At 34.0% G+C, this 23653-nt stretch overlaps 1 pseudogene; it reads right to left on the bottom strand.

The window, feature by feature from the left end:
* LOC106009600 (DCN1-like protein 1) overlaps window positions 1-17470 on the bottom strand; it is a 51475-nt pseudogene extending 34005 nt beyond the window's left edge.
* Window positions 17471-23653: the final 6183 nt, after the last annotated feature.

Genomic DNA, 23653 nt, shown 5'->3' with positions numbered 1-23653 from the left:
TCTGATAAGTGACTTCAATTTGGAGTGTAAATGACTCAGCAAAAAATGAACAATAGATCTGGAGATGTTACCAGATAAGAGTATGAGATGATGATTACTGTTTTCAAACACTAGGGAATGTAAATTAAATGAGAATTAGGTATGATTGTATGGTTATTAAAAAGTAATAATAACAGACACCCAAACCTAAAATATGAACTTCTGGCAAGAAAATCATGGACAGCTTGGTAATTGAGAGCATTTGGGTTTCACTTCCTAAGATTTCAATACAAATTATATTACTTGAGAGTCCAATAATGTGATTATCTGACAAACACTCATAAAAAAATGATGTTTATTATCCTGGGAAAATATTTGAAAGTGTTGTAGTATAGTGCTTTTATCGAGTCAACCTTGAATTTTATTGCCTGTAACAATAATAAGAAAATACTGTATTAGTCAATGTAGGATTTCAGGCAATAAACTGAAGTACAACGTGCACAACTGTTCTTATATCTACATTAATGAAATACTTTTTTATATTTTTTAAGTTCTCACTATTTACCTTTGCAATATATATATTTTCATATTATTTTGGATGCTTCAACATTAAGTAAAATAACCATATTTTATGTGTTCCCTAAGCAAAATTTTTGAGTCATTTTAAAAATCAAAGTAAAACTTTCAAGAATGTCACCATTTGGATCTAGAGTCTGGAAAATCTGAAATTTGAATTTCTTTGAATTTGTTTCTCTCTGTCTTCCAGGCATTATTTCCCTATAAAGTTACATTTCAGTGAGCACTGTGATGTACCACAAGCAATTTGCCCACACAGTAATAAAGCAAGTTCTCTATCATGTGTTGGAAGTTCTACTGATCAATAATCCTCATCCATCATTGAGGATTGCCTCAGCTGGAGTGAATTATCTGCCCAATATAATGCCTACTGCCTGGAAAAGGCTGTATTTACTATCTTGTTGCCAAAGGTAAGACAGTGCTGCAAAGTCAATCTGTCTTCACACTTCCTTGTGCATTTTATCTTTTTCAGTCCCTGTAGGTTTTACTAAAGTCTTCATTGAGATTTCCTGACAACCAAATCCCACCTTCTCTTCAATCCTGCTCCTTTTTCCTTCATTCTACATGTGATTCCAAATATACATTTTGTGCTTAACTAAAAATGTAACCCTCATTTAACATATATTCACTTTATAATCAATGGAATCTATAAATATAACCTTATATAGCAAAATAATATATATAGAAATATGTAATTAAATATAAATACATACTTAAGTAAATATGTAATTAAAGATACTTGCAGTGTTTGGAATTGAATCCAAGGCTTTGCATATATTAAGAAAACATTCTACCACTGATCTGCATCTCAGCATGTGTGTGTGTGTGCATGTGTGTGTGTGTGTGTGTGTGTGAGATACTGAGGATACATATTCTTTTCTTTATATTTTATTTCATGACAAGCTCAAGTAAATGCCCAGGGTGGGCTTGAACTTGCAACCCTCCTGCCTCAGCCTTCCAGAGCACTAGACTCACACTTTTTAAAATTTTATTTTGAGGCCAGGTCTTGCTAGTTTGCCCAGGCTGGCCTTGAATTTGTAACCTTCTTCCTCACCCTCAAGGGGAGTTAAGATTACAGGCAGGTGTTACCATACTAGGCTTAAATTAAAATCTTGAGGGCCGGGGATTTAGCTCAGTGGTTCCAGCATATGCCTTGCAAGTGCAAGGTCCCCAGGTCAATCCCAGGTACCAAAAAAACAAAAGAATGTAAACTCCTGAGAGGAGTTTAATTTAAATTATTTGGGTCAGCCCCAAATACATTTGAATGAAAGAGGAAAAGAAAGTAGTGACACGGGAACATTCACTCAAAGGAGACAGGAACACACTCAGAGGAGAATGTGACATGAAAACGGAAGTAAAGAGACACAGTTGTAATTCACGGAATTCCAATGACCAACAAAAAGCGGAAAGAAGTTTTCCCCTAGTGCTGTGTCTGGAGGGAATACAGCCTGATCTACAGCTTAATTTCAGACTTCTCACTTTCAGCACTGGGAGAGAATTAATTAAGTTTTGTTGTTTTGAGTAACTCAGCTTGTTGTAAATTTTTACAGAAGCCATAGAAAGCAAATAAAAAAAGGAAGTCTAATAACCTACTTTATCCCAATTTCCATCCTGCTTTCTTTTTCCAGAGAAACCAACTTGGGACAGATTTAAAGTTAAATAATCTGGGATCAAAAGGAATATCTCCACAGTCAGAGAAGAAAGATATTTCTCTACCACTGGATTCATTTCCATGTTTTTTTTTTCCTGCTGGAAAATTAATTTCAATTTCTCAACCATTATCTCTAGCAATAGACCTGAAGTATACATTTATCAATGTTCCAAAACCTTATATCAATGGACGAGGTACAAATGTGAGTAGTTCCTAAAACTGGATGTAATTCATCCATCCACAACGTTGAGAAGGAGGGAAATATGATTGCCAAAAAGACAAAGTAAATAAATAGGTATTTTTTATTTATATATATTTGCTTCATTACAAATCCACATATCAGAGTACAATCATAATGTAATGGACATGACTTAGAAAAATTTTTATATCTCAGCACTACTTTAATAAAAGAATAATTCTAATAAAATTTTGTGACATTATTATTGTACAATTTAAAATACCTCCAAATGAGCTGAATTGTATCTCTTCCAAATTTGTGTATTGACATCCTGATCCCCTGTCTCAGAAGAGGATGATGGATAGGTTTAGAGGCAAGTCTTTGAAAATGTAATTGAGTTAAATGTTTTAAGAGGGGCCTTCCTCTAATCTGCATACTGTCTTTATAAAGGGATATTAGGGCACACATATGCAAGGGTAAGATTATGTGAAGACAACAGATAACAATGGCTATCTATGCTCATGTAGAGAGGCCTCAGAATGGTGAGGAGATAATATTTATGTTGTTTAAATAAAGCACACTCTATTGTATTTGTTATGACAGCTTGGAAAGCTAATTTTTTACTGAAAGATAATATTTAAAATATAAAAAATTCAAATGTAAACAATAATTTATAAATAAGCAAAAGTAATTATTGGCAATATCCAGAGAGTACTCATGTATAAAATTTCATAAGTACTATCATTAAGATATGCATTATGATTTATATGGATATTTATAAATGTAATGCTTCATTAGGTTTGCTTTCTAATGTAAAGAAAATGGTATTTATCACAATAAAACAGGAAAAAAATCAATCATACTCATTTTAATTTATACAAATTAATGATTATTCAAAACAACCATTGTAGAACCTGCTAAATTACAAAATTCATGCTCATCTTGTATATACTAAAATACTTTTTATGCCCAGCTGAATTACAACAGTTAATCAAAGTCATTAACGTTTTACCTTGTATTTACTTCTTAATGTAAATAGGGAACAGAACATAAACTTTTCCCCAAACATAACTTGTTGCCTCTCTATATGGGCATACTTATTGTTAGGACTAACAGGCTATTGACAAAAATTATCTAAAATATGTGGTATTCTTTAATATCTATTGACTAGTAATATGTAAAAATTGCTCAATATTAGAGGATGTTCAAATACACGCAAGTAGCAAATTTTGGTGTGAAAGTATTGCTTTATGATACATATGAAGTTGATGATCTGACACAAATCCCATAGCTTTTGGAGAAAGTCATAATTCAAGATAATAGTATCATATCACAAATATATTGAATTAATTTACAAACCATGTTAAAAAAGAGATGAGACGAATTAAAATTAATTGACAGGCTTATCTTCTGGTCAGAAAGTCAATCGTAGTGGTGAATTATTGGCATATTCCTATCATAACAAAAATCGAAATACAGAAAAAGAACAAAAGAGAGAACAAAAGAGACACAAACCTTAAAAATTGAGTCTGGTTTGTAAATGTACTATGTAATTGTTAATATGACATATTTATGATTGCTTTGACAGTATTGGTTTTAATTATTTAATAATTTTACACATATACAAAAGTTTTGAGAAAAGTATAAATTACATGTTTCATTTAGTTTCCTAAAATGCTAAAATATTACGGCCATTTTTTCCTACATATACACATATAAATATATGAATGTGTGCATGCATATATATGCACATATACATACACACAAATAGGCATTCCTATATTTATTTCTATTTATCACTTTATGTTTAGATATGTAGGTTATATATGTTACATTGAATATATATTATTTACTAAGCGATTTGAGAATAAATTGGAGACTTATGGTCTCTCTAAAGTTCTCAACTGTATTGTAATGATTTAAAATTATTTAACAATGATTGAAAATTATTTTCTAACAGACCTTATTCAGCGCTTACAAATACACCCAATAATGTATATTATACCAAATGCAAAATGTAATCATGGATGTATTTAGCTTTCCTCTCCCACTACTGATTTTAAAATGAAAGAGTTCTTCAGTATTCCTTCATTTTTCCTAATATTGACATTTTTACAGAATAGTGGTCAAGTATTCTGTAAAATAAGTCTGAAGTTGGGGTTTCTAACTTTACCTGAAAATTAGTCTGGTTATACTCTTTTTATTTGAATAATACATGAGTAATTGTATATTCTTCCAAACATGCATCTTGAAAAGTTCATAGAATTGAATTTTACTTACATTTTGTAAATAGGGAGGTTTCTCTACCAGAGGTAACTATTTGTTACCCCCTGTTACTTCATTATTATTTTTGGAGAAAATATTTTGATCTCATACAAATGTGTACTTACTCTTCAAATTTTCACTAAATACCTTTAGTATTTTGAGAATTGCTTTCTAAATAGGGTAATAATGTTTCCAAAGTGTTGATTTCTTAATATTTTCATTTGAATTTCTTATTTTCTTATTTTCTATTGTAAAAAAGGGCTTTCCTTTCTCATTCTTTCTTTCTTTTTTTTTGCTTAAATTCTTTTATTGGTACATTTTAGGTATACAGTACATTTACATTTATCATTGGGTGCTTGTACCTATACATGATGTATCTTGGTTCAATTTTTCCCCATTACCTGTGCACCCTTCACCCCCTCCACCCTTCCCTATTTACATAGACTTTGTTTCCATTTTTTCTTTTCTCATAATTTTTCCTTTACCTTCTTTCCTTTCCCCTTCCCTTCCCACTTCCCCTACCCCTTTGGACCTTTTCTTCCTATTTCAACTTATCAATTATTCATTATAAATCATTTTAATTTGTATTTACACTTTCAGTTTCTCACACTAGAGAAACTATTCAATATTTACACATGTGTGTCCTATTTACTTCACTTAAAAGTATGGCCTCAGACTGGGGATTTAGCTCAGTGGTTCTGCCTCCTGCCTTGCAAGCACAAGGTCCTGAGTTCTATCCCCAGTGCCTGTCCCCCCTCAAAAAAAGGGTATGGCCTCACTATGCATTCATTTATCTATAAATGTCTCTAGTTTCTTGTTCTTTATGGCTGAGTAGTACTCCATTTTATTAAAAAAAAAAAACACCCACATTTTTATCCAGTTTCCAGTTGATGGGCACTTGGACTGTTTCCAAACTTTAGCTGTTACAAACTGTGCTGCTATAAACATGGGTGCACATATATCTCTGTGGTATGATTCTTTTAATTCTTTTGGGAAGATACCCCTCAGTAGCACAGGAACTAGCACAAAGAATCTCATTATTTCTTTATATCAGGTTAGACTCAAAAACTTCTAATTTATTCAAAAGTTCATAACCCTTTATTTGTTTAAAATTGCCTCAAATTGAAGGAAAGACCTTCAAATTTTTTCTCATGTCCTTTGGCTAGTTGTTTTTATTCTATCAGTACTTTGTCATTTGCCAGACCATATATTTCAGATTCACCTTGGTTTCTGCTGCCCTCACCCTGAATTAGGCCTTTTCCCTGAGAATTCCAGTTCTTTTTACTAAAGAATTGTATGTATCAACCATAGCTTGGACATGAGTGGAAAATCACTAGATTGTTGTTCTGGGGTTAATATGTGAATATATGCATACATATATGTATGTATCTATATACATATGTCTATATATTTAAAACTATACTATGTGGCCGGGGATTTAGCTCAGTGGTTTCGCTGCCTGCTGCGCAATCACAAGGACCTGAGTTCAATCTCCAGTACCAAACAAAAGAAATAAATAAAAATAAATAAAAATAAAACTATACTATATATCTATACTTAGAATATATATTATCTGTATTTAAAAGTATACTTAAAACTGAATGCCTATATATCTATGCTTACATAGTATTTACATTTAAACATATATCTACATTTGTGCCTACATGCATGTTTATTTGTTTTTGTTTGTTTGGGTTTTTTTTACTTAAATTCTTTTATTGGTACATTTTAGGTATTTGAATGTGTACGTGTATGTGTTTCTATATAAACATCTGAGCTCACACTGACAACCCTCATTCCAACTCAAGAGCAGTGGCTCATTTCATTTTTTTTTATTCTGTGTTTACAACTTCTATTTCTGCAGTGAAAATTTAAGCTCCAGTTATCCAAACTATACTTATATAATCATTCAATCTTTCAATTTCTAACTATGTTTCTTGAAAAATAAGCCTATCGAGTTCAGTAGAATCATTTGTTTGGCCTGAGGATATATCACACAAATGTTAAGAATTACTTGGATTAGGGGAAGGGGAAGTGGAAGGGGTAGGGGAAAGAAAAGAAGGGAATGGAATTAATATGAGAAAATGAAAAAATGGAAACAAAATCTTTGTAAATAGGGAGGGATGGAAGGGTTGAAGGGAGAGAAGGGGAATGGGGAAAAAATAAGAACCAAAAGAGATTATGTAAAGGTGCAGATTTCCAATGATGAATGTCATTATATTGTTTCCCTAAAATGTACCAATAAAATTAATTTTTTAAAAAAGAATTACTTGGCTTAATTCTCTTCTATTGATTTCACAATGCTTTTGTTATTTATTGAAATATTATTTTCTTAATTTTTGTTTTTATTCAACTTTGCAAATTTCCATTCTTATCTTTTAGAAAACAAATAAATGTATAGATGTAGTTTTAGTTGATGCTTAACAATTGGACATGTCTTACATATTCATGTGATACAGTTTGAAATTTCAATACATAAATACAATGAGTAATAATCAGAACAGGATAATTGGTACATATTCCTTACTCCAAATAGTTATCATATCTTTGTGTATAGATTATTCAAAATATTTTCTACTATCTATTTTGAAACAATTAATTCCTGTCAATCATAATTACCTTACTCTTATATGTAGCATAAAAACATTACTTCTTCATCTGTTGCATGATTAGTACAACACCAATAGTTTCAAAAGTCAAAATTGTAAAACTTATGCTTTTGGAATAATTAAGATAAGGAAAAGATACTTTTATTGCTTTTACACTAATAACACTATTAATTGCAATTAATATATTAGAAGATGAATAATTTTCCTTTGTAATATATTATTTAATATAGAAGACATACTAATTTATGTATTTTAACAGCTCCTTATTTTAAAACACTTAATTTCTAACACTATTTCCCTACACTACATCTACTACCTGGACAATTTCCTCCTTTGGCATTTTTAACAAAATAAATTCTCCAGGATTTTGATTATTCTCAGAGTATTAAATGAATTTTTCCATGTACTTTTAAGTAATTCAATAATATCTCATTCCTACCACTCTAGTTCTTGAATTTTAAGTCTAACTGATTAAAGACAATCCCAACAGAGAGTAAATAATCAAGTAAAATTCTGCAGGAGAGATAGGAAAGACAAACATTACTCAAGAGTGATCAAATTCATGGAGCAGTGCTTTTTAGTCTGAATAATATGAAATCAGCTCCATGGATGAATGATTAAAGTGCTGCCATGCTTCAGAGAGTGCAATTATTAGCAATTTTGCTCATAATGAGGAGAGAACACACAAAATAGGTTTACCCATGAAATTAAACAAATAAACATTTCCCCTGTGACAGTGTCTCTTCAAAATAAAAAATTATTTATTATACTCAAAGAAATAATTCTGTTGTATTTTATAGTTAACTAAAAAAAGCCAAGCTGTATAATTTTCAATGTAGAACTGAACATATGAAACAATATTTTTATGTAAATATATGACATTTAAAAAGAATGATCCAGTATTACCTAATTATTAATCTATGTACAGTAAATAATATATACTGAGATGTTTAATGACCTTGAGAAAAACAGAAAAAATAAATTTTGATAATCATAGAGCCAGTCTTCCATCATTGCATGTTTTAATCTATATATTTATGTTAAACCCCCAAATAGTGGTATTTCTTTCTAAAATCAAACTACCAAGTATTCTTAGAATAAGTAATATATTATTACACAATATCTATTTCACATATATAGTAATGATAGGTAGGATCTTGATAATAAGTTATTTGTCCAATAGCTTTTGATTTTCTTTCCCACGATAATAGAAAGACACAAAAAGATACAGGTAGCAAGTGGAGAAATATCAAGACATAATGATGGTATTAAATAATGGATTAAGGTACTGGTTCTAAAATTAAAAACTGTTCATACAATAAACATGTGGGTAATTCCATTCCATTTCTGCATATTAATTATTGATAAATTAATGTTTAAAATGGTATTGACTGTCACTCTGAACTCTCCAAACTCTAAAATAAAATAGTTGGGAAATCAGGTAAACCTTCTAATAATATTGTTTATTAAATAAGTAATTTCCTTCTTTGAAACATACCATAAATGAATAAACAAATTTATCAGTTTATATTGTTTTCTGATTTTTTTCCTTTTCATATAGATTTAGTGCATGGTATACACCAAAATTCTCAAAATTTTATCAATAGCTCATGAAGAATAGGTCAAATTTAGACAGTATACTTAGCAAAGTCTATCTTTATAAATAGAAACAAAAAATGATATATTACATCATCAGTAAGAGCACAAAATAAAGATGAATATTGAGTTAATAAGTTATATGAAATTCTTTACACTCAGAACTTGCATGTTTTCAAGGAAATTGAATTTTTATCCACTTTCAACATCTTTTGGTGCAAATATCAACTATTTTTAAACACTATTAAATATATGAATCTGCAAGTTTATGAGTTTTGGATTAGATCCAAAGAAAGAAAAATTAAAATTAGCTTAAGATTACACTTAATTGCAATAATTATAGTATTCATATCAGTAGTAATAACTTAAAGGATCTGTGGAATTACCTCTTGATTTATGAGCACCATCTAATTAGACAGAATTTGCTCAAGCCATGGGAAATTATACAAAAGACAAATGATGCTTTCTAAAAGAAATAAATGTGAGTAGAAAAATTATTAGTCAATCTTATGTAAGCCTGATTCAATTATATAATCTTTAATTAATTCATACATTCTGTTTTTCTAAAAGGACTTATGGATCCTCCCCATTATATTGAGTTTGGCTCCACATAGTAACAAAAAAGAACAGAACAACAACAACAAAAATAAATATCCGTGTACTTCTGTGATTGTAGTTTAGTCAGTTTATGGTGGTGAAAATTAGAATAAAAAGAAAATGTACAGCATATCTAAATTACAAATGTAATGATGTAGGAATAAGAGCATGTATTTAAATAGTGATAATTTTAAATTGTATGTTCCCAAAACATATTATACAGGTGGGTAAATTGGAGTAAAAACAAAATTAACTCTGCTAATTTTATTAAGTGGCAGCCCTCTATGCTAACTTCTTCCAGAAGGTTTTCACAACAAAGTAAATTATGACTCCATTGGTTGTAGGCTTTTTCATGCCTCTCACTAGATATGATGAGTTTTTAGTTTCCAGTTAGGCTGAATATTGTGATTTTTTCTGTACTCAAGAATGTAAGGAGCTGGGGATTTAGCTCAGTGGTTCCTGCACCTACCTCGCAAGCAAGGCCCCAAGTTCAATCCCTGGTACCAAAAAAAAAAAAAAAAAGGGAATGCAAGGAAATTTAGACACTTACGTACACTAACGATATCAACACAAAATTGACATTAGAGTAAAAGTTTAAGGGAAGCAATCCCATTTATTATTAAAATGATAACACAGACTGAGAAAAGAACAAATTCAAGGCTCTTGAAGAGAGTACATGCCCAGTTGGATCAATGAAACATGAAGAATATTGTGTCTAGATATGTGGTTAGGCAGCTCCCGAGATAAGAGAAGATAAAAACATTCTCAAATTAGAAGACAAGTAGATGTTTACTAATTGTAAAAGTAGTTGAGATCTCCCTACTTTTTCCCTACAGTTCTTGCTGATATTGTAGAATATAAATTGGCAGCTTGCCGGCAATCTGTATTCTATGCTCCCATATGGAAATGAAGGACCAGAGCCAAAGGATTATATAGGATCAATTCCAATGTGGTATCCAGACCTGCCAATTAAAGGCCAAAGGGTCTCTAGGGTGCATGTACTGAATTATCTTCTTTGAGTGAAGTGGATTATTGATGTTAACCTGCCATGAGTGAAAGTTTATACCTGTTTTCACTCTAAGGAGCAGGGAATTAGGTAGGTATCCTGTATGATTATTATACTACCTGGTTTCAAATAATGGGAACAAATTCTAAATATGGGGACTTAGTCTGGAAGTCTTCTATGAAAGCTTCATAGCTAAATAGTTGTGTCCCCAACTTTAAAACAAATTTGCTTTGGTTTGTAGTTTAGACAATATTTGTAACACATCATCACTCAGTACTTCTTGTCTTTTGGGTTCAATGAAATGTAACTTTGTACAAAGACTATCAAAATACAAAATGAGTGCTTAAGGGCTGGAGATTTAGCTCAGTGGCACCACGCCTGCCTTGCAATTGCAAGGTACTGAGTTTGATCCCCAGTATAAAAAAAAAATAGTGCCTAAATTTCTTTAAAAAATTATAATAGAAGAACATATTGCCATCAATCTCCCCAAAATGTTCCCGTCTACCAAGATGTGTATCCCATGATACTTTTGACTTTCCACAACAATTCTGGAATTTCTTTCTCATTAAGAGTCTTTATAAGGTATGACCAGAATTCCATAAATGTTTCTGCTGAGTCCATCCAACAGAAAGGCAGGCTTGTAGAAATCTTATAGTGTGTCCTCACCTAGCTTCTTTTATTGTTATGTATTTAATTTCAACAGCCATTGTATTTTTCAAGCATGCTTTGTGTGCATTCTTTTCTCTCAATAGACCTGCAACTAGTTCCTTTCACTTCAGGTAATCTACATAGATCACTTTCTACTCCAAATGAGCCATTGATATGCATACTTTTCTGAATTATAATTTCTGGGTCATTATTTCCATGTATTACAAAGCTTTTAGTACAGTTACAAAAGTTTCTTTCAGAGAGACTGCTATAGGGTATTCCAACTTGAGAGAGCCTAACAGAAAAATATCAAATTAATATGTATCAAAAAACCTATCTTCTTTTTAAACACACCACTTTGACAATGAAAAAAAATGAGTAATTGCAAAGTGAACATGAGGATTTTTTTCATTTCATATTGGGCTTCAGAATTCTTAATTTGAATCTCTGCTCCATAATTTACTCCTAGTGAAGTTAAACAGTTAATTGAACAATAATGTTTCTTATATGTATTTTTATATAACATGAGGCCTAACTTCAAAAAATTAAGGTGGGAAATAACTGAAAAAATATACCTAATATTTTAATGGGACAATTGTCCAAACTTTAAGCTGGAAAATATTATTAATTTATACTTTTGAAAAAATGTAAATTTATTAACTAATAAAATAAATGCCAATAATTCATATGCACTATTTTAAGTTGTACATTTTCCAGAAAGTTTCACTCAAAAATAATTTTTAAAATTTTATTTTTTCTTGATTCACTATAGAAGTCAATTAACATATTTTACTTTGGGGATATTTCCATGTAAAATTATTTATTGTTTACATGATTTTTATAGCACAGCCAAATTTAAATGTGCTGTCTGATTTTGTGCCAGAAGACAACACGCTTTATACAGCTTTTAGCACAACTCTCAAATTGATTGTAGGAATGAAAGGAAGTGGTAAAGACCTCACTACATTGGTAAATGCTGGTATCTTTGTAAGCAAAATAATTTATTTTAATGAGTAAAGTTCCCTTTCTGCCAGCCACTCACTTATAGGACAACAAAGCAGATGGTAGCATTTTTGACAGTATTAAAATTCTGCAGTTTGCTTTGATAATGTGCTTAAAATTAAGCTTTTGGGTTTAATTCATTACTTGGAAGATGTTGATATTGTTATTTATGGAGGAAAAAACAATATTTACATGCATGTTTTAATTTCTCTGTGAGTTTTCATTGGCATCAATATAAAATAAAGTCAAAATGACACAGTAGTCTCAATTTCTATTATTTTAATTTTTAAAAAACCCTTAAATTCAAATGAGATACTACACAAAATTTTGAAATAATGAAATCATTTACAAAATTAAATTTGTAGATTCACGTGTTAACCCTTCAGAGAAAAACATTGTTTCTCTAGAATCCAAATATTCAGTTCCTGAAATTTGAAGATTAAAATGTTAAAAAACAAGAGCCTCATTTTATTGAGTACCTGTTTATGTTCAAACTGATGTCATTTTAGGTGAGAAAGTATTAATAAATGTGATATGTTTAACTTGAAGTCACTGTATGACATCTGATAGATTTCCAGTGAAATCAGAGATCTGTTTCATGGATTACACTCTTTTAGTCTTAGTATTGATGCAAATGCTTTAGATTTTGGAAGATTATATCACCATTAAATACTACTTATCCTCAAACAAAAAAGATGAAATAAGTATTTTGGCAAATTCTCAACTGATGTAGCAGAATTCAAAAGACATCTATGAACTTTCCTAAGACAAACTCAATAAGTACTGAAGAAATGATGAGACCAAACTGATACAAAATATTTAATATTGAGTTCTTCTATATTCTATTCTTTCTTTTACAAAATACATTTATTATTGCATGTTAGTAGTATATAATGAAGAACTTTGTTTTATGAAGTTGGTACATGCATTTCACATTTTAATTTCAAATCTATTAATCTCCTCTCCATTTCCACTACCCATCCAATTAATCCCTTCTCATTCCCAGAAGTATTCTTCTTGGTTTCCTGTCCTTCTTTTATTTATTTGGTTTCTCATATAGATAAAATCTTTGATATTTAATTTTCAGAGTCAGACTAATTTTACTTTACATAATGTTTCCATCAATGACACTATTTTGTCCTTTATAACTGAGTAGTATAACATTGTGTATATATACCACATTTTATTTATCAATTTATCTGTTGATGGATATATAGGCTCTTTTCACAACTAGGTATTATAAATTGCAGTGTTACCATGTTTCTGTGAAAAAAAGCATAACTAGAGATCACAAATGCCAGTCCCAATTAGCCTACCCTTGCCTCACCTGCCATTACAAAGTAATATGTAATACAATGTAATACATAGTACATAATACATATTAATACAATGCTGAGGTATAATCTGCATGTCACTGGCCATCCATGGTAAGGGCTAGTTATTAATTACAGTTAAAGGTTTTTTTCCAGTTAGGTCTTATTTTTTAAAAACATAGGTGCATATGTGCCTCCTCATTATGCAGCAAAAAAGGAAAACTACAGACTAGTATCCTTGATGAACAAAAGTGGAAAAATGCTTATTAAGATCCTTGCAAAGAGAATTCAATAGTACATTAAGAAGCTCATACACCATGTTCAATTTTTCTTATCCTAGGAATACAAAGTTGGTTTAACATATGTAAGTTAGTTAATGCAACATACCACATTAATAGAATCAAGAATAAAGTTCACGTGATCATATCAATATTAGCATAAAAAGTCTGGCAAAATCCAGAATCCCAGCATGATAAAACCCTGCTGAAAGTAGGTGTAAAATGATCTGATCTTCAAATGAAAAAGCCATATATGCAAAACTCACATTGAATATAGAAAAACTGGAAAAAAATCCCTCCAAAGTCAAGAGTGAGACAAGGGTGTCTACACTTATCCACTCCTGTTTTATAAAATACTCAAAATTTAAGTCAGGGCCATAGTGCAAGAGAAAAAAAAGGAAGAAAAAAGTGTGAGATGATTTGAATAAAAAAGTCAAATTCATTGCAGATGACATGATTCTTTATATTGAAGACCCCCAAAAGTTGACCAGAATAATTTTAGATCTAATAAACAAACGATAAAAATGGCATGATTCAAAATCAACATCCCCAAATTAACCATGTTTCTGTGCACCAAAAGTGAAGCTAGTAAGAAAGAAATCAGGAAAACAATATCATTTACAATAGCAACAATCAATGAATAAATACCTAGAAGTCACTAAGGGAAAGAACTTTAAAATGAAAATTGTCAAACTCTGGAGAAAGAAATGAGAGGGGACATTTGCAAATAAGAAGAAATCCATTCTTCTTGGATCAGCAGAATTCATTTTGTTAAAATGGTCATATTACCAGAAGAGATCTAAAAATTCAATGGAGTCCATAGTAAAATACTAATCTTATTCTTCACAGAATGAGAAAAATCAATCTCTGAATTTCATTTGGAATTAGAAAAGACTCACAATAGATGAAGCAACCCTGAGCAAAAAGAGCAATGCTGGAGGCATCACCAAAGCAGACTTAAAGTTCTACTTTAAAGTCAAATATAAAACAAAGAGGAAAAAACAAAATCATGCTACTGGTATAAAAACAGATAAGTTGACTCATGAAATAGAATACAGAAATAGAAAGAAACCTGAATACCTACACCCATTTGGTTTTTCACAAATGGACCAAAAACATATGTTAGGGGAAAGACACTCTCTAACAAATGATACTGGAAAAACTACATATCTACATGCAGGAAATTTAAACTAAATACCTATCTCTCTTAAGAATCCAGTGGGACTCTACCTTTTACAGCCTCAAAATTGCAAAGGTGAAAGACTTTGTTTGAGAAGCAGCGCATGTTTCAGAATGGTGAAATCCCAGAGAATTTGTTCCTTGGGATTGGGTTCATAACACTTAGCAATCCACGCACTCAACCCCTACAACTGAGAGAAGAAAGTGTGGCTATTGCTGTGCAGAAGACCTAGGCATCACTCACATGGTGCTGGTTTTATGTGCATACAGAATGCAAGAATTGTGGAGTCAGGAAGGCTTCAACACAGATTTTAGAGGAAGGTCTAGGAGGCCAGGCAGTGTATCACTGACAGGGGAGTATGTGAAGCTGTGAATGTGAAGCCAAGATGCACTGGAGACTTCAGAAAGTTGGAGAATCCAGCAATGTGGATCTCCTGTTGAAAGCTACAAGGAGTGAGCAAGGCTGTCCAGAAAGAGAAGTCATTGGAGTTACAATCATATGTAGTTCCATAGGGGGAGAGCCACCCAAGCTCTTTGGAGTTACCATCTTGCTGCAAATTGCACTAGATGGTGGATATGAAACTATAGGACTTAATGTTTGTGCTACTGAATTTTGGTTTTGCTTTGGTCCCATTCCTTTCTATCTTCTTATTTGCATGTTTTGGAGTGGAAATGATTATCTTGTGCCATTCTATGTTGGAATTAACTTTCTTTTCATTTGTATAAGAGTTTTCCTTATATCTCAGAGGAATATTTGGACATGGAGCTTCCAGCAATGGGGAAATTGTTAGAATTTTGGCAGCTCTTTGAGATAGACTAGATGCTTTTTGCATGAAGGGATGTCCATGAGTTTTTGGGTCCTAAGGCAGAATGTTATGAATTATACGTAGATGTTCCTCTAAAGCCTCATGCCATCATAGGTGGAGCTTTTGGAAAGTGACTGAATAATGAGTGTGTGATACCAGATTAGTCCACTGATAGGTTTTTGGCTGGATGTGACACTGGGACGTGAAGCCTGGTGAGAAAAAGTAGGTCCTTTTGAGAATGGCTCTATATCTATCCACCTATCTATCTCTCTGTCTGTCTGTCTGTTTATCTATCTATCTATCTATCTATCTATCTATCTATCTATCTATCTATTCCTTCATGCTACCTTGGAGCCAGGTGACCACAAACTGAACCCTCTGCAAAGTGTGAGCTAAAATAAACCTTTCTGCTTCTAACTTGTGGGTGTTGGGTAATTTTCCCAACAATGACAAAGTAACTCAGAATTTAAATATTTTATTACTGAATAACATATTATACTAATGTACCATGATTTGTTATTCATACTTCAGTTGATAAACATTTGAATTATTTCTATTTCTTAGCTGTTAGGAAATAAGCTTCCCTGAAATTAGTGCACAAACTTTTACATGCCAATAGTTTTTGTTTCTCTTTGATATACAACTAGGAGAATAATTGCTGGATCTTATTTTAACTTGATAGTTATCAACTTGAAGAACTGCTAAACTCTTTTCCAATATAGATTTTTTATTTTATATTTTCATCAGTAAAGCATAAATGCTCCAATTTTCCTAATCCTCACCAACATTTATAATCTGTCTTTTTAATTATAACTCTCATCGTGGAAGTGAATGTTAATTATGATTTTGATTTGCATTTTCTTAAAGTCTGCTGTGATTCTGATGGGCTTTCCTTTGTATGTAATTTGTTTCTTTTCTCTCACTGCTTGTAGAATTTTGTTCTTCTGTTGGGTTTCTGGAATCCTAACTATTATATGCCTGTGTAGATTTTTTTTGATCAAGGCTAGTTAGAGTCCTGTATGTCCCACTTATCGGTATGTCAAGTTCTTTTCCCCTCCTTGGGAAGTTTTCTGCCATCATTTCTGTGAACAATTTTTTTATGTCATCTGCAGTCTTTCCTGTTTCTTCATTGACTCCAATCAGTTTTATGTTATTCTTCTTTGCATGGTGTAGCATCTGCTGGATTGATTTCTCACGGTCCCTTACAATTTTAAAGCAATTTTTCTTTTCCTGGTCACTAATTGCAATCTTATCTTCTATATCTGAAATTCTATCCTCACATTGACTCATTCTGCTGTGTAGACTTTCAATGGAGTTTTTAAACTCCTGGAAATCTGTTTGTGTCTGTTTTATGGATTCCATTTGTTTCCTATGTTGGGATTTCATCATGTTCCTCAGCTCCTCTATTTTTTTATCTATGTCTTCTCTAAATTTATTAATCATGTCTTGCACTTGGGCACAATCTCTGCTGTTATCCAAGAAATTATTTCTGATTTCATTTTTTGCAGATTGTCTTTTGTTACTAGTTCCGGGAGTACAGGCTGTTGAGTATCAGATTGTTCTATCTCATTTGCCTTTGGGCTTGCTTTAGGTGATCCGGAAGTCTGGTTTTGAGACTTGTTTACATGTCTTCTCATTTCAACGGGGATAGGGAGGTTGGTGCTGCTGGCACCCATTGGCTTACCTCCTCTGTACTCGGGGGGTGATATAGCAGCCTGGAAGCCTCCTCCTATGCGCTGGGAGCAGCTCTCCACTTTTTTTGTTGACATATTCTTGTTTATATACATTTTGGCTCAATTATTAATATTTGCTAGGAATTTTTTCCTTTGTTTATGAAATATAATGGTTTGTAGCTTCACTTTATTATAATGCTATATCTTGTTTTAGTATTAGGGCAATACTGGCCAAATAAAAAGATTTAGGAAGTTTTTCCCTTTGTTATTATTTTGGGAAGAGATTGCTAAGTATTTACATTGTACATTATTTAATTTTTGGTATATTTCACAACCAAAATTTTATGGGATTTATGCTTTTTGAGTACAAGGTTATTATTTATTTATTTTGTTTATTAGTGATATTCTCATTATATCCTTCAATTTCTGTGAGGTTTTTTGTTCTGTAATCTAAAATACTGGTCCCTTTAACCTAAATTTAAAAATCCATAAACCTAAGCTAGTTTGTAGTCACTCATTATGATCATTTAATGACCATGCAGTTAGTCATGATGCATCCTTTTCACCTCAGATATTGCTAATTTGTGTCTTATCTCCTTTTGATGTTGTTGGTCATTCCAGATTTCATCATTTTAACTTCATTTCAAATAACCAGCAATGATTTCACTGAGTTTTAAAAATTATTTGCATTATCATTGATTTTTACTCTATAATTCATTTATTTTTTTTCCCTTGGAAAAAATAGTCTTTCTAAGGTAAATACTTAGTTATTGATTTTAAAATATTTTATTCTAGTTGAATATACATTTTTTTCTGAAATTTTCTTTACACATTGATTATCCTGGATCCTTCAAATTTAGATATGTTGCATTTTTACTTTATTCCATTTAAAAAGATTATAAATTTCTCTTTAGAGTTTAAAGTTTACCTATATGCTATTTGTATTTAATTTAATTCCTTTGTTGTCTGAGACCATACTATGACTTATTCTTTTAAATTTGTCCAAGGGTGTTTTGTGGCCTTAAAGGTGGCAGTCTATCATGATGAATATTCCATGTGAGTAGTTTACTGGATATATTTATTTTGTTGGTTTATGTAGTGTTGTCTCATAACTAGATGTTGCCCCAAAGTCTCGTTGTGTCATAAATGGAGCTTTTCTGAGGTGGCTGGATCTAGAGTGTGTGATGCTGGGATCAAGGATGTAATGCTGGAATTGATTCATGGTGTGATGCTAGGATTAAGAGTATAAGGATGGGTGGCCTGCCTAAAATAGAATGAGGCACTCAGTCACTTATTACTACATCATCACTTGTGGCTTACTGCCTTCTGACTGCCTTACTTTGCCATGGACTCTTTCTTGTCTGTGGTACCCACCCTGCTATGCTACCTTGCCTTAGAGTCAACCAACTGTAAACTGAACCCTCTACAAACTGTGTTACAATAAACCTTTCCTCCTTTAATTTTGGGTGTTGGGTATTTTGTAACAGCAATGAGAAAAGTAACCAAGACTTATAGTATCCTATAGATATACATTTATCAGGTTGATTCATTTTCTGTTCAAGACATCAATATTTTCATTAAAATTTGTCTGCTTAATCTGTAAAGCAATGACAAGGTATTTTGGAAGTTTTCACAGATCAAAAACAGTAGATTTTTCATTTAATTTTTATCAGTTTTACCACATGCATATTGACTCTGTTGTCAAATGCACACGCATTTTGGGTATGTGTTTTCAGAGAACTGAACTTTTTTTCACTCAGCAATGGCCCTTATCCTCCCTAATAATATTCCTTGGATTATAACAGAATCTTTTTGAAATTAATTAAGGTAGTCTAGCTTTCTTTTGATAATATTAACATGGAAAAAATCTTCCTTAACCTTTAAAGAATTTCTAAATTTTTGCATTAAAAGATAACTTCTTATAAACTTTATAATTCATATTATTAATTTATCTGAAAATTATACTTTTAATTAGTATAATTGGAACTATCACTTTTAAAGCAATTATTAATAGGTTGAAATCCAAGAATCTGACTTTTTATTCTTTGCATTTGCCCCTTTCATGTACTTTCTCTCATTTGAACTGAAAATTGATATGATTCTGTTTTCTCTCATAGCTTAACAAGTATATTTACTTTCAAAAATCATTTTGATTTCTCTAAAGTTTACCATGTACATTTTAGCTAATCTTCTTTCATAAACACTGTTTCACAGGCTGTGTAGTTGATCATACTATGGAATATTTTCTTTCTCTCCCTCTCATCAATGTAGCATTCATTTCATTTTGTCTACATCACAGAGTCATCCTATACATTGTTATTATTATTACTTTTAAGGAATACCATTTACCTAGTCAAATAACAATAAAATTTCTCTTTACAGAGTCCTTCTCTGACTCTTTTCTCTCAGCTAGATAGATTCAAATTTTTATTCCATGTAATTTTCCTTCTTACTGAAGGAGCTTTAGTATATCTTGGAGGGTTGGCCTTTGAAACTTTCTAATTGATTCTTTTTAATTGCAGGAGTAAATCTAAATTTGTCCTTCCATTTGAAGTAAAATTTGACTCATTGTAAAATTCTAGTATGATATTTTTAGCTGATAAACAAAAACTTGTGGCCCTCTCTAAGCTACTTTCCTTTGGGAGTGCCAGCTGGCCAGACTAAGGTCTGTTTTACTTTCCAACTTGTTCGGTGTGTTCCTTCCCGGGTGTTCTTCACTGCAGTCAGCTCCTCAGACCATTTGGTAAGGTCCTCAGTCTTACATTTTGGAGGTCCCAGTGAGATCCCTGGGCAGGAACCCCAGTTTAGCCAAGACTCTGTGGTGGGATCCAGTAGGAGACTCTCAGGCACAGACCTCAGAAAACCTCCAGAGGTAAGCTTTTGGCTGGTTGCAACCATTTGTTAAGTCAGGAGTGAGGTGGCTGATGGACCCATAAGCCTCCCCTGACCCCAAGGTTCCTGACGAGGAACAAGAGAAGATTTAGTTTCATTTCTGTTGTGGTGCCTGTTCATCTTGTTGTTCATACATTAGTGTCCTGTCTGTTGTGTGTTTAATTTTGTATTTCTTTCCAAACCATCAGGGCAGAGATGGGAGGATCCTGCTCCAAGAATACCCCATTGGATTGTTTTCTTACTAATTTTAAATTGGCTTTTTCCCCTGAACAGGGGAAAGGAGGATGAATATGGGGTTAAATTCTCTCATGGAAAACTTTGCTCCCTGTGTCAATTGGAATGGCCAGCCTTTGGAGTTGGATGGCCAGCTGAGGGCTCCTTTGAGCTGAGCCTCTGCCAGGCTGTATGGGGAAAAGTCACCAGTCACCCCAGCCACCCTGACCAATTTCCTTATATAAATATTTGGGCCCAGGCTTGTGAAGAGCCTCCAGCTTGGCTGCAGTGCTGTTCCCTGAGGACAGACACTCACATTCTGGTTATGGCACCAAGGGGACCCCGAGAGGTCAAAACTCAGGCTCCCAAGCTGGTGCTCTCACAAGATCCTGATCCCTTAGACCCCTTTATAAGACCTCCACCTTATGTGGAGCCATCCTCCTCCTCTGATAAAACCGGCCCCAGATCCCGAAACCCTTTCTACCCTCCTCTTCCTGAAGAAGAAAAATCTCCAGATTCTATAACCTCCCCCTCCCATATGCAAACAGGAGCCTCTTATGGTCCCAGTGGGGCTCCCACTGAAAGGACTAGTTCAGGTCCTCTTCTGCCTCTTAGGGAAATAGAACAGTGTCATTATGTCTCTATCCCTTTTTCTACCAGTGACTTGTACAATTGAAAACATTAAAATCCCCCTTTTTCAGAAAAGCCCCAGGCTTTGATCTCCCTCCTAGAATCTGTTTTTCATACCCATGACCCTACCTGGGATGATTGTCAACAACTCCTTCAAGCCCTTTTCACCTCTGAGGAGAGAGAGAGAAAGGATCTGAGGGCAAGTGATAAAATCAGTGTTGGGAGGAACAGAGGGCCCACTCGATGAGCAACAGTGGGCCCGTGTTGAGGCACAACTTCCATCCACCCATCTCCTGTGGCAAGTTAATTCCTTGGGCAGGAGAGAAGCTCTCCAAAACTACCGTCAGCATCTCCTAGCCAGCTTGAGGGGAGCCGCTCGAAAGTCTACCGATTTGAGCAAGGTAAGAGAGGTCCTCCAAGGACCTGAGAAATCCCCTTCTGCCTTTCTGGAGCATCTGTTGGAAGCATACCATACATATACTCCAATTGACCCAGATGCCCCTGCAAATCAACAGGTGATTAATTTGGCTTTTGTTACTCAGTTGGCCCCAGATATTAGAAAGAAATTACAGCAGATGGAGGGATTTGAGGGAGAAAAAAGGGAAAAATTGATGAGTGTGGCAATGAAGGTGTTTAACAACAGGGATCCTTTTGAGGATAGAATGGCTAAAAAGATAGGAAAGGTGAACATTGCTGCCTTGACAGATGGGGGTTTTGTCCAAAAAGAAAGAAAAAATAAAAAGAAGGATAAAAATAAGGTGTGGCCCTCACTAGAGAAGGACCAATGCATGTATTGCAAAAGAAGGGCCATTATAAGAGGGATTGTGAAAAAGTTGAAAAGAAAGAGAGAGAAAGAGACTAAGAAAGAAGGAGATGGAGTTCTCTTGGTAGATAAAAAAAGATTGATGAGGCCAAAGTGGGGATCTCCAAACACATCCACTGACTCCAGGAAGCTGGCATCTTGATCCCTTGCCAGTCAGCCTGGAATACACCCCTGCTTCCCATGAAAAAGCCTGACACCTCAGACTTCAGACTGGTACAGGATTTGTGGGAGGTAAACAGCCTTGGAGACTGTTCACCCAACAGTACCAAACCCCTATACTCTGTTGAGTCTCATCCCTCCCGCTCATGTGTGGTACTCAGTATTAGACTTTAAAGATGTGTTTTTCATCTTGCCTCTAGCACCTGTGAGACAGCCTCTCTTTGCCTTCGAATGGACTGACCCAGACACTGGAACTACCGGACAGCTGACATGGACCTGGCTTCAAAAACTCCCCCACTCTGTTCAGGGAAGCTCTCAGCAAGGATTTACACGAGGTAAGAAAAGTGTTTCCCCAGGCGACTATTCTTCAGTAGGTGGATGACCTCCTGGTGGCGACATCAACTGGTAAAGAGTGTCTTGCAGCCACTGAGGGCCTCCTGAAAGCTCTCCAAGACCTGGGATATCAGGTGTCTTGGAAGAAACCTCAGCTCTGCTGGACCAAGGTAACCTACTTGGGCTATATTCTTGAAAAGGGAAAGAGGAGGCTGGCAGAATCGAGGGTATCCACAATTCTCCAGATTCCAGAGCTGAGCTCAAAGAAACAGGTGCGAGAATTCCTAGGGGTGTTTGGCTATTGCAGAATTTGGATTCCTGGATTTTCTAAGATTGCCAAACCCCTGCTTGAAGCCACTGTGGGAGGAAATATGCCCCTTAAATGGACCAAGGCTTGCCAGCAGGCATTTCAATTGGTTAAGACTGAGCTTACATCGGCACCAGCCCTGGCATTGCCAGACTTAAACAAGTCCTTCACCCTGTATGTAGCAGAGAAAAATGGGGTAGCCAAGGGAGTGATTACTCAGCTTTTGGGGCCATGGAAGCAACCCGTGGAGTACCTCTCAAAGAAGCTCAACCCAGTGGCCCAAGGATGGCCTACTTGTCTGAGGGCAGTAGCAGCAGCAGCTGCTTTAACCCAAGAGGCTGACAAATTGACCTTTGGACAGGATTTGACATTGATCACTCCCCATGCTATTGAGCCCTTGTTGAATAGCTCACCATCAAATGGCTGTCTAATGCCAGACTGTTACATTATCAAGGACTCTTGTTAGAACAGCCATGCATTAAGTTTGCCACCACTGCTAGCCTCAATCTGGCTACTATACTCCTGGAATCTGACAAACAAATGCCCATCCATGATTGCCTCGAGACTCTTGAAAACTTGAGGGGAGGATTCTGGACTTGACGGACCAGGCCCGCCCTCACACAGAGATAACATTTTATACTGATGGGTGCAGTTTTGTTTGTGATGGTGTACAGTATGCTGGTGCAGTGGTGGTCAACCAGGACCAACAGGTGGAATGGGAGCAGGGGCTACCTCAAGGGACATCAGCACAGAGGGCTGAGCTGATTGCTTTGACTAAGCCTCTGGAACTGGGAAAAGGAAAAAGGATAAATATATTCACTGATAGCCATTATGCTTTTGCCACCGCCCATGTACATCGGGAGATTTATCAAAATAGAGGGCTGTTGACCTCCGAAGGAAAGGAAATTAAAAACAAGACTGAGATATTAACCCTGCTACA

This window comes from Heterocephalus glaber, unplaced genomic scaffold, assembly GCF_053883595.1.
Source record: "Heterocephalus glaber isolate CG9 unplaced genomic scaffold, H.glaber_assembly_v1.0 deba00001504, whole genome shotgun sequence".
Taxonomy (NCBI): Eukaryota; Metazoa; Chordata; class Mammalia; order Rodentia; family Bathyergidae; genus Heterocephalus; species Heterocephalus glaber.
This window is presented reverse-complemented; position numbering and strand designations above follow the sequence as displayed.